Below are 12,322 nucleotides of genomic sequence, written 5' to 3'. Positions count from 1 at the left end.
GCAGGGATCAGATGGGTCTATTGAGGAATATAGGGAAGCAAGAAAGGAGCTTAAAGAGGGGCTGAGAAGAGCAAGAAGGGGGCATGAGAAGGCCTTGGTGAATAGGGTAAAGGAAAACCCCAAGGCATTCTTCAATTATGTGAAGAAAAAAAGGATGACAGGAGTGAAGATAGGACCGATTAGAGATAAAGGTGGGAAGATGTGCCTGGAGGCTGTGGAAATGAGCAAGGTCCTCAATGAATACTTCTCTTCGGTATTCACCAATGAGAGGGAACTTGATGATGGTGAGGACAATATGAGTGAGGTTGATGTTCTGGAGCATGTTGATATTAAGGGAGAGGAGGTGTTGGAGTTGTTAAAATGCATTAGGATGGATAAGTCCCCGGGGCCTGACAGAATATTCCCCAGGCTGCTCCACGAGGCGAGAGAAGAGATTGCTGAGCCTCTGGCTAGGATCTTTATGTCCTCGTTGTCCACGGGAATGGTACCGGAGGATTGGAGGGAGGCAAATGTTGTCCCCTTGTTCAAAAAAGGTAGTAGGGATAGTCCGGGTAATTGTAGACCAGTGAGCCTTACGTCTGTGGTGGGAAAGCTGTTGGAAAAGATTCTTAGAGATAAGATCTCTGGATTAGAGAACCATGGTCTGATCAGGGACAGTCAGCATGGCTTTGTGAAGGGCAGATCGTGTCGAACAAGCCTGATAGAGTTCTTTGAGGAGGTACCAAGCATATAGATGAGAATAGTGCAGTGGATGTGATCTATATGGATTTTAGTAAGGCATTTGACAAGGTTCCACACGGTAGGCTTATTCAGAAAGTCAGAAGGCATGGGATCCAGGGAAGTTTGGCCAGGTGGATTCAGAGTTGGCTTGCCTGCAGAAGGCAGAGGGTCACGGTGGAGGGAGTACATTCAGATTGGAGGGTTGTGACCAGTGGTGTCCCACAAGGATTGGTTCTGGGACCTCTACTTCTCGTGACTTTTATTAACGACATGGAGGTGGGGGTAGAAGGGTGGGTTGACAAGTTTGCAGATGACACAAAGGTTGGTGGTGTTGTAGATAGTGTAGAGGATTGTCGAAGATTGCAGAGAGACATTGACAGGGTGCAAAAGTGGGCTGAGAAGTGGCAGATGGAGTTCAACCCGGAGAAGTGTGAGGTGGTACACTTTGGAAGGACAAACTCCAAGGCAGAGTACAAAGTAAATAACAGGATACTTGGTAGTGTGGAGGAGCAGAGGGATCTCGGGGTACATGTCCACAGATCCCTGAAAGTTGCCTCACAGATGGATAGGGTAGTTAAGAAAGCTTATGGGGTGTTAGCTTTCGTAAGTCGAGGGATAGAGTTTAAGAGTCGCGATGTAATGATGCAGCTCTATAAAACTCTGGTTAGGCCACACTTGGAGTACTGTGTCCAGTTTTGGTCACCTCGCTATAGGAAGGATGTGGAAGCATTGGAAAGGGTACAGGGGTGATTTACCAGGATGCTGCCTGGTTTAGAGAGTATGCATTATGATCAGAGATTAAGGGAGCTAGGGCTTTACTCTTTGGAGAGAAGGAGGATGAGAGGAGACATGATAGAGGTGTACAAGATAATAAGAGGAATAGATATAGTGGATAGCCAATGCCTCTTCCCCAGGGCACCACTGCTCAAAACAAGAGGACATGGCTTTAAGGTAAGGGGTGGGAAGTTCAAGGGAGATATTAGAGGAAGGTTTTTTACTCAGAGAGTGGTTGGTGCGTGGAATGCACTGCCTGAGTCAGTGGTGGAGGCAGGTACACTAGTGAAGTTTAAGAGACTATTAGACAGGTATATGGAGGAACTTAAATTGGGGGCTTATATGGGAGGCAGGGTTTGAGGGTCGGCACAACCTTGTGGGCTGAAAGGCCTGTACTGTGCTGTACTATTCTATGTTCTATGTCCTATGTTCTAAAATGTTAGAAACATTCAGCAGGACATGTACTGTACCTGTGGCAACTATGAAAAGAGAAACAGGGTTAATGCTTCAAGCTGAGAAGACTTTGTGGGTGAAATGAGTTCTCTTTCCTAATCTGCATGGTGAAAAAAATTATTGGATTTATTTCAGATTTACAAAAGAAATAGAAACAGCAGATCCTGGAACTACTTTGCACCAAGAAATTAGAAGACAATATTGTGGAGGTCAAAGGTGGAGACCAAGAAAAACTACATCATTCAAATGTTGGCAAAGGTTTATTAAGTGCAAATCACATGTCTGGAATGTAGTAAATACAGATTTTTCAAGGTGTTGTTAATATTAACTAGAGTGTGTTAAAAATTTCCTGCAAACTCTGCTTAGATACAAATAAAACTGCAAAAGGTTTTTTTTGGTAAATTATTGAATTCCATGTTGAGTTCCAAGGTCAGATTAGATGGCTGTACTTGTGTAGGTTTTGTGGAAAGGTAGTAGATTGCGAATTAAAGTGACAGTCAGGATCATCCTCACAGGCTGATCCGGGATTTCTGGAAGACAGTCACCAATGCAGATACCAAAGTGGAAAAAGTTAATCGATGCTTCACCTGGAAGGAGTGTTTAGTCTCTGCTTGATGGGAAGGAAAGGGATAATAGCTCAGGGTGTGGCATCTCCTGGGTTAATATGAGAAGCTACTATGGAAAGTGGACCAGCTACTTATGGAGCTTTAGCTTTCAGTTACAAAACCAGAGGAACATCCAGACATCTCTCCGATAATTTTTTTGTATAACATTAACCTTTCACGAGTCAAATCTTAGTTGATGAAAATTTGTTTTGTTCAACTTGCCTTCTCCTCCACCTTCAAACTAATTTACAAAAATAATCAGCATTAAATAATTATTCATCTTAACAAGAACATGAAACAGAACTATGTGCTCACATTTATGGAGATGTTATTAAGGTTAAACCAAATTTAAAATATACCTATATTTCAATTTGTAACTAGATTCTATTTATGAATGTATTAGCAAGAGATTATCTACTTGATTTTGGAGTTAATGTACAGATGTTAGAAATGGATCCCCATTGAAGGAATAAATAAAATTCTGCTTTTAAAGTATTGCCTCTCCACTTGCAGTTCAAAAAGGTTGACAATAAATACAACTGTACAGAGACATTCATGAGCATTCCTATCATATCTAGAGCTCAACAATACTTCCAACTGTTTCAATCAGAATGAGTTATCTGCTTTGCCCTTCAAACTAGCTCCTAAAACAAGATATTTGCAGCCTCTCTGATACCTTTTCTACATTACTGGTTAGAACTAGATTAGCAGCAGTCTGTTTGTATTTTTATGTGGATCCCCTACTTTAAACCAAGGTCAGAAGATGGAATTGTGTTTTTTTTACTATAAACAGTCCCTAAATATTCAGATTGCCTGACCGAAAAACATATCATATGAGAAAATAAAAGGACTTTTTACTGCAACACACATCAAAGTTGCTGGTGAATGCAACAGGCCAGGCAGCATCTGTAGGAAGAGGTGCAGTCGACGTTTCAGGCCGAGACCCTTCGTCAGGACTAACTGAAGGAAGAGTGAGTAAGGGATTTGAAAGTTGGAGGGGGAGGGGGAGATCCAAAATGATAGGAGAAGACAGGAGGGGGAGGGATAGAGCCAAGAGCTGGACAGGTGATTGGCAAAAGGGGATACAGGAGGTCCGGGAAGAAAGACAAGGGGGGGGGGACACCCAGAGGATGGGCAAGAGGTATATTCAGAGGGACAGAGGGAGAAAAAGGAGAGTGAGAGAAAGAATGTGTGCATAAAAATAAGTAACAGATGGGATACGAGGGGGAGGTGGGGCCTAGCGGAAGTTAGAGAAGTCGATGTTCATGCCATCAGGTTGGAGGCTACCCAGACGGAACATAAGGTGTTGTTCCTCCAACCTGAGTGTGGCTTCATCTTTACAGTAGAGGAGGCCGTGGATAGACATGTCAGAATGGGAATGGGATGTGGAATTAAAATGTGTGGCCACTGGGAGATCCTGCTTTCTCTGGCGGACAGAGCGTAGATGTTCAGCAAAGCGGTCTCCCAGTCTGCGTCGGGTCTCGCCAATATATAAAAGGCCACATCGGGAGCACCGGATGCAGTATATCACCCCAGTCGACTCACAGGTGAAGTGTTGCCTCACCTGGAAGGACTGTTTGGGGCCCTGAATGGTGGTAAGGGAGGAAGTGTAAGGGCATGTGTAGCACTTGTTCCGCTTACACGGATAAGTGCCAGGAGGGAGATCAGTGGGGAGGGATGGGGGGGACAAATGGACAAGGGAGTTGTGTAGGGAGCGATCCCTGCGGAATGCAGGGGTGGGGAGGGAAAGATGTGCTTAGTGGTGGGATCCCGTTGGAGGTGACGGAAGTTACGGAGAATAATATGTTGGACCAGGAGGCTGGTGGGGTGGTAGGTGAGGACCAGGGGAACCCTATTCCTAGTGGGGTGGCGGGAGGATGGAGTCATGGCATGAACATCGACTTCTCTAACCTCCGCTAAGGCCCCACCTCCCCCTCGTATCCCATCTGTTACTCATTTTTATGCACACATTCTTTCTCTCACTCTCCTTTTTCTCCCTCTGTCCCTCTGAATATACCTCTTGCCCATCCTCTGGGTCCCCCCCCCCTTGTCTTTCTTCCCGGACCTCCTGTCCCATGATCCTCTCGTATCCCCTTTGCCAATCACCTGTCCAGCTCTTGGCTCTATCCCTCCCCCTCCTGTCTTCTCCTATCATTTTGGATCTCCCCCTCCCCCTCCCACTTTCAAATCCCTTACTCACTCTTCCTTCAGTTAGTCCTGACGAAGGGTCTCGGCCTGAAACGTCGACTGCACCTCTTCCTAGAGATGCTGCCTGGCCTGCTGCGTTCACCAGCAACTTTGATGTGTGTTGCTTGAATTTCCAGCATCTGCAGAATTCCTGTTGTTTGCGTTTCAAAGAACTTTTTACTGATCTGACTCTTAACAAACAGTCCAATTATTTCTTCTTACTCCATTTAATCGAGGATTTTAAACTATTTTAAAGATATTAAAGCCATATGCATTGATACAGATCCTTTCATATCCTCAGCCAATCAAGTACTTCTGAAGTCACTTTTATAATAAAAAAACACAACACAACAGTATGCTCATAAAGTCAACAAATAATAATCATATACATTAATTTAAATCATCAGGTAATTGGTTGATAGTAGGATAAATATTTGGTTGGATTGTGGTAACATTCCACTGTTCCCTTGGAGTAGTTGCATGGTATTACTATTTAGTTGACAAGAAGTGGTCTCACCTTGACAAAGAATATAAAAAAGTACAGCACTAGACACACCATTTGGCCCACAATACGGTGCTGATCTTGATGCCAATTTATATTGTCTTCCTCCTGCATATCATCCATATCACTCCATACCCTTCAAATTCATATGCCTCCCTAAAGTCTTGCAATCTATCTGATACCTCTCCTACACCTGGTAACCTACTGTATTACAGGTACCTACCACCTTAAGCCTTAAATATTTGCCCCTCACTTTGCTCTTAATCTTCCCCTCCCCACAACCTTTAAGACATGCCTTCTGGTGTTTGACATTTCTACACTGGGGTCAAAATTCTGACTGTCTACTGTACTTATGCCTCTCATAATTTTAAAGTGTGTTGGCGCATGGCCAAGGCATCGGTCTAGTGATCAGAAGGTTGCTAGTTCAAGCCTCAGCTGAGGCAGCGCGTGTGTCCTTGAGCAAGGCACTTAACCACACATTGCTCTGCAACGACACCGGTGCCAAGCTATATCAGCCCTAGTGCCCTTCACTTGGACAACATCTGTGGCGTGGAGAGGGGAGACTTGTAGCATGGGCAACTGCCGGTCTTCCATACAACCTTGCCCAGGCCTGCGCCCTGGAAACCTTCCAAGGCACAAATCCATGGTCTCACGAGACTAACGGATGCCTATATATATATATAAATTTTAAAGACATCTATCATGTCTCCCCTCAACTTCCAATGCTCTAGGGAGAATAACTCAAGTTTGTCCATCCTTCCCTTATAGCTCAAATCCAATCAGCATTCTGGTTAACCATTTCTGCACTCTCTCCACAGTCTCCTTATCCTTCCGATAATGGAGCGTCCTGAACCACACACAATACACATTCAGTGATCTGACCAAAGTTTTATATAGCCGCACCATGACTTCCTTACTCATTCTCAACCTTATTCTTATTATCCATGGAGGCAAGAATGCCATACACCTTCTTTACTACCTTGTCCATTTGTGTAGCCACTTTCAGTGAACTATGGACCTTGATTGCAAGATCCCTCTGTACCCCAATGCTATTAAAGGGTCTATCATTAACTGTATACTTTCTCCTTCCACTTGTACTCCCAAAGTGCAACAGCTCATACTTGCCCAGACTGAACTTCATCTGCCACTTATCTGTAACTGATCTATATCTCATTGTATGTTTTGAAAGTCCTTTACATTGTCCACAACTCCATCAATATTAGTGTCATCTTCAAACCTGCGAATCCACCCATATACATTTTCATCAAAATCATATCACAAAGTCCCAGTACCAAACCTTGCAGAACACCACTGGCCATGGATCTCCAAACCAAATAACAACCCTCCATCCCTACTTAGGGTCTTCTATGGTAAACAGTTTCAAATCCAGATTTGCAATTTCAAGATTCAAGATTCAAAAAACTTTATTGTCAGGGCAGAACAAGACAGCGTTTCCCAGGAGCAGTGCAATCATAACAAAACAAACACAACACTAAATAATAAACATAACAATAGATAGTAAAACACAACAGCTACATGTCAGTTAAAATCAAGTTATAAGTGTCCACTGCAAGTTAAAAGTGTCCAGAGCAGAGTCAGGTGGAGCAGCTATTCAGCAGTCTGACTGTCTGTGGGAGGAAGCTGTTTAGTAGCCTTGTGGTTTTAGTTTTGATGCTCCTGTAACGTTTGCCTGATGGCAGAAGAACAAACAGTTCATGGAGACGGTGTGAAGGGTCTTTGATGATGTACCGTGTCTTCTGGAGACATCGACTCTGAAAGAGGTCTTGGACAGAAGGTAGGGAGACCTCAATAACCTTCTCTGCTCCCCTAACCACCCTCTGCAAGGCTTTTTTGTCAACAGCACTGCAGCTGGAGTACCAGGTTGTGATGCAAAAGGTCAGCACACTCCCAACCACGCCTCTGTAGAATGTAGTTAAGATGTTAGTGGGGAGTGATGCTTGTTTAAGCTTCCTCAGAAAGTGCAATCTCTGCTGGGCCTGTTTCACAATCCCAGTGGTGTTCCTGGACCAAGTGAGATTGTCCGAGATCTGCACCCCAAGGAACTTGATGTTTTCCACTCTCTCCACTGTGGAGCCGCTGATGCTGAGGGGTGTGTGCTCAGGCTGAGACCGTCTGAAATCGACGATCATCTCCTTGGTTTTGGTGACATTAAGCATCAAGTTGTTATCACTGCACCAGCTCTCTAGATGTTTGACTTCCTCCCTGTACATAGTTTCATCATTTACCCCGGATCCCATGCATCTTTTTCTTCTGAAATCAAACTACACAGAGCAGCCTTTTTCAAGTGCCTTACTAAAGTAGATACTATCCATTGCCTTACCCTCACCAAGCACCATAGTCATCTCCTCAAAAACACAACCAAGTTTATAAGACATGAACCACCTTGCACAAAGCCATGCTGACCGTCCCTAAGCAGTCTATGCCTTGCTCAATCCACTTAAATCCATTTCCTCAGTATTCTTTCTAACAGCATCCCTACTATTGACTGAATTTCCCTGCCCAGTAATAATCTGGATTCTTCCCCATTTCCTTTGTTGAACACAAGTGCAAATTTGCTACACTCCAGTCCTCTGGGACCTTGTCTGTTGCTAGTGAGGACACAAAGCTCCTTGCCAAAGCTCCAGTGATCTCTTCACTGCCTCTTTTTAAATATTCTGGGATATATGTCATCACACCCTGGAGACTTGATTCGCTTTGGAGGACCCAGTACTACTTTCTCCTTAAGCTTAAAATATCCTAGCACATTACCACACTGCCCCTAGTTCCCATCTTCTCCTGTTGTAATTTTCCCTTCCCCAATTTAGTATCTTCCTGCAAGATCTAATTTTATACTTATTCGTAACTATTTTGAAACTTAATGAGTTGTGGTCACTATTCCTAAAATGTTCACCCACTATCAGGTCTGTCACCTGGCCTGGCTCATTGCCCAAAACCAGGTCCAGTATGTCTTCTCCTCCCCTTGGGCTTTCTACATATTTCTCAGAGGCACTGAAGAAATCCCACCCTATCAAAGCCTCTTTTATTAATTCATTTCCAGTCAATACTGGGTAAGTTAAAGTCCCCCGACGAATAACAACCCTGTTCTGCAAACTTTCCAAAATCTACCTGTATATTATCTGGAATGGGATATTTTTGACAGTTTAGCAGTTCCTCACCAAATTGAGTTACCAATCTAGGCTACTTGCTCAAGTCCAATGAACCTCATGCCCAGAGATCACATTACTCGTAAATCAAGGTGACGTCCAGTCTCCAGAAGAATTTTTCATCATTAAATTTCTACCAAATCTTGACCAGTTGGTACTCACAGGTGAAGTAATGTCACCCAAACCATCACAAAGAACAAGAAAATATCATCATTGTAATTTAGCTTTGACAACATGTGCATTGTTGTCAAGGCCAATGTCTATTGCCTTTGGAGATGGTGGTGAGCAAAGTTCTTGAACTCCTGTAATCTTGGTGAAAGTGGTTCCATAATGCTATTGGTAGGAGTGCTCTGGGACATGGGAGCAGCACTGATCTTCCAAGTCAGGATGGTCTACAATCAGCTGGTCATGAGGATGACACCATGCTCCTGCCGACCTTGCCTTCTCTGGCAATACAGTTGTGGGTTTGGGAGATGCTGCTGCAGTAGTTTACTATTGTATAGTGATAGTGGGGGAAATGAATGCCAATCAAGGGGATAAATAGACAATAGACAATAGGTGCAGGAGTAGGCCATTCGGCCCTTCGAGCCAGCACTGCCATTCATTGTGATCATGGCTGATCATCCACAATCAGTATCCAGTTCCTGCCTTATCCCCATAACCTTTGATTCCACTATCTTTAAGAGCTTTATCTATCTCTTTCTTGAAAGCATCCAGAGACTTGGCCTCCACAGCTTTCTGGGGCAGAGCATTCCATATATCCACCACTCTCTGGGTGAAAAAGTTTTTCCTCAACTCCGTTCTAAATGGCCTACCCCTTATTCTTAAACTGTGGCCTCTGGTTCTGGACTCACCCATCAGCGGGAACATGCTTCCTGCCTCCAGCGTGTCCAATCCCTTAATAATCTTATATGTTTCAATAAGATCCCCTCTCAGCCTTCTAAATTCCAGAGTATACAAGCCCAGTCACTCCAATCTTTCGACATATGACAGTCTCGCCATCCCAGGAATTAACCTTGTGAACCTACGCTGCACTCCCTCAATAGCAAGAATGTCCTTCCTCAAATTTGGAGACAAAAACTGCACACAGACCTCCAGGTGTGGTCTCACCAGGGCCCTGTACAGCTGCAGAAGGACCTCTTTGCTCTTATACTCAATTCCCCTTGTTATGAAGGCCAGCATGCCATTAGCTTTCTTCACTGCCTGCTGTACTTGTATGCTTGCTTTCAGTGTCTGATGTACAAGAACACCTAGATCTCGTTGTGCTTCCCCTTTTCCTAACTTGACTCCATTTAGATAATAATCTGCCTTCCTGTTCTTACCACCAAAGTGGATAACCTCACATATATCCACATTAAACTGCATCTGCCGCAGGTGGTGGATGAAGCAGAAGGCAAGTCGCGAGTAACACAATCAATGGTTCCTGCTTCTCAGATGCTAAGCAGTAGATCCTTTTAATAGGACAATGGTCAGGGTTACCCGTCTTGTAAAGACACTGCATCGGAAGCAAGCAAGGGGAAGCTACTTCTTGTATTTTATCCCTAGTACAACCATGGTTAATACATACACAAACGTAAAAGACAATAGCGTAAATGGGAACTTACTTCTAGATAGTGCGGACACCTCGCTCGGTACGGGATATCATGAAATAGACAGGTGAGCCCGGATCTTCATACCACTACTGTCTGCAAGAACAAGAGACTGCAAATTGCCACTTGGAATGTTCGAACCTTGCACCAAGCTGGTAAGCTAGAAAATGTAAAATTAGAAATGAGGTGGCTAGAAGTCAGCATCCTAGGCCTAAGTGAAATAAGATGGAAAGGCACTGGAGTATTCCAATCAGACGACTACAAGATGATATACTCTGGTGGAGATAAACATGAAAAGGGTGTTGCAACCATCTTAGACAAAGAAACGTCCAAGAGCCTGCTAGGATGCTGGCATATCTCAGACAGAATGATGCTAATCAAACTAAAAGGACAACAAAACAACATCTCCATCATCCAAGTATATGCACTCACAATGGCAAGCTCAGAGGAAGAAATTGGTGCCTTCTACCACTCCCTAGACAAAGCACTAGAAGAATGCAAACAACAAGAAGCCGTCATAGTCATGGACGACTTCAATGCAAAAGTTGGTGAGGGAAGAGAAGATCATATTGTTGGAGACCAGGGATTGGGAGAACGAAATGAAAGAGGAGAAAAGCTTATATCATGGTGTAAAACAAACAATCAGATAATCATCAACACTTGGTTTAAACATCATCCAAGAAGGAGATGGACATGGAGAAGCCCAGATGGGAACAACAAAAATCAAATCAACTACATAACAATCAATAACAGATTCAAAAACTCAATAACTAATCTAAAAGCAACCCTGGAGCAGACTGTGGAAGTGACCACATACCAGTCATTTGCAAAATGAAAAAAAAATTGAGAAAATTAAAGAAACCAAAAAGATCAGAACCACTGCATTATCAACAACTACAAAACAACCCTCATCTGAAAACAGAATACACAATCAAGGTGAAAAACTGTTTTCAATTGGTGCAGGATGAAGGAGGCAAACCTTCCTGGGGCATACTGAAGAAATCCATGGTTGTAGCTGCAAAAGAAACCATCCCACGAAAAGAACGGAAAAGTAGAAAGAAATGGATAACTGAAGATATAATACAATTGATGCAACAGAAACAGACCATCAACCCAAGAGGCAATGTAGGATACAAACAACTTGATAAGAAGAAAATGCAGAGAAGCTAAAGACAGATGGCTAAATGTGAAATGCTGAGAGATAGAAATGCTACATACCCATAACCCTGGAACAAAGTTGATGCACAGTAAGATTAAAGAACTAATGGGGAAGTTACCATGCTCAGCAAGTGGATGCATCAAGGCAAAAGACGGCAGCTTAATTATGAACAAGGAGGAAATCCTAAACAGATGGACAGAATATATAAAAGGACCTAGCATTCTAAAATCAGAAGTTCGAGAAGCCATAAATAAAACAAAACATAACAGAGCAACTGGTCCAGACATCGCTGTTGAAATGATACTGGCCTTAAAAGATTTTGGAATAGAGAAAGTAACAGAAATAGTAAGTGAAATCTATGATCATTGGGAGATACCTGATACTTTAAGTAAATGAGTGTTCATCACAGTTCCAAAGAAAGAGGGAGCAACAGAATGTGAGTTACATTATACAATAAGCCTGGTGAGCCACGTGGCAAAAATTATTCTCAGAGTAATCATGATGAGAGCAAGACGCTGCATAAAACCAGAAATCAGTAAAGAACAATGCAGCTTTGTGGAAAACACTGGAACCAGAAATGCAATTTTCATGCTACAGATAATCAGTGAATGAACCATCCAGGTACAAAACGACATCCATCTATGGTTCATCAACTATACAAAAGCTTTTGACACTGTCAGACAGCAAGATCTTCTGGATATGGTTCAAAATCTTGACATAGATGGGAAAGATATATGTTTCTTAAGAAACTTATACTGGGAACAGACAGCATCCATCAGAATAGAAGGAGAAGTGAGTGAGTATGTAAATATCATGAGAGGAGTCAGGCAAGGTTGTGTCTTTTCACCACACTTATTCAACCTTGAAAATATTTTGAGAAGTATCAAAGACATCAAAGGATTCACAATTGGAGGCCATAATATAAATAACATCAGATATGCTGATGACATTGTACTAACAGCTGACTCAGAAACAAAACTTCAAGAACTACTCACTATAGTGGCAGCAGAAAGTAATCGCAGAGGCCTCTCAATCAACACCAAGAGGACAGAAAGCATGGTCATCTCCAGAAAGACAAACATCCCACAATGTGTGATCAAGATCAGAAATACAAACATCAAACAAGTCTACAAATTCAGATATCTTGGCAGCCTAATAACAAGTAATGG

This window comes from Mobula birostris, chromosome 1, assembly GCF_030028105.1.
Source record: "Mobula birostris isolate sMobBir1 chromosome 1, sMobBir1.hap1, whole genome shotgun sequence".
NCBI lineage: Eukaryota > Metazoa > Chordata > Chondrichthyes > Myliobatiformes > Myliobatidae > Mobula > Mobula birostris.
The sequence above is the reverse complement of the archived record's forward strand: the minus strand, read 5'-3'. Positions refer to the sequence as shown.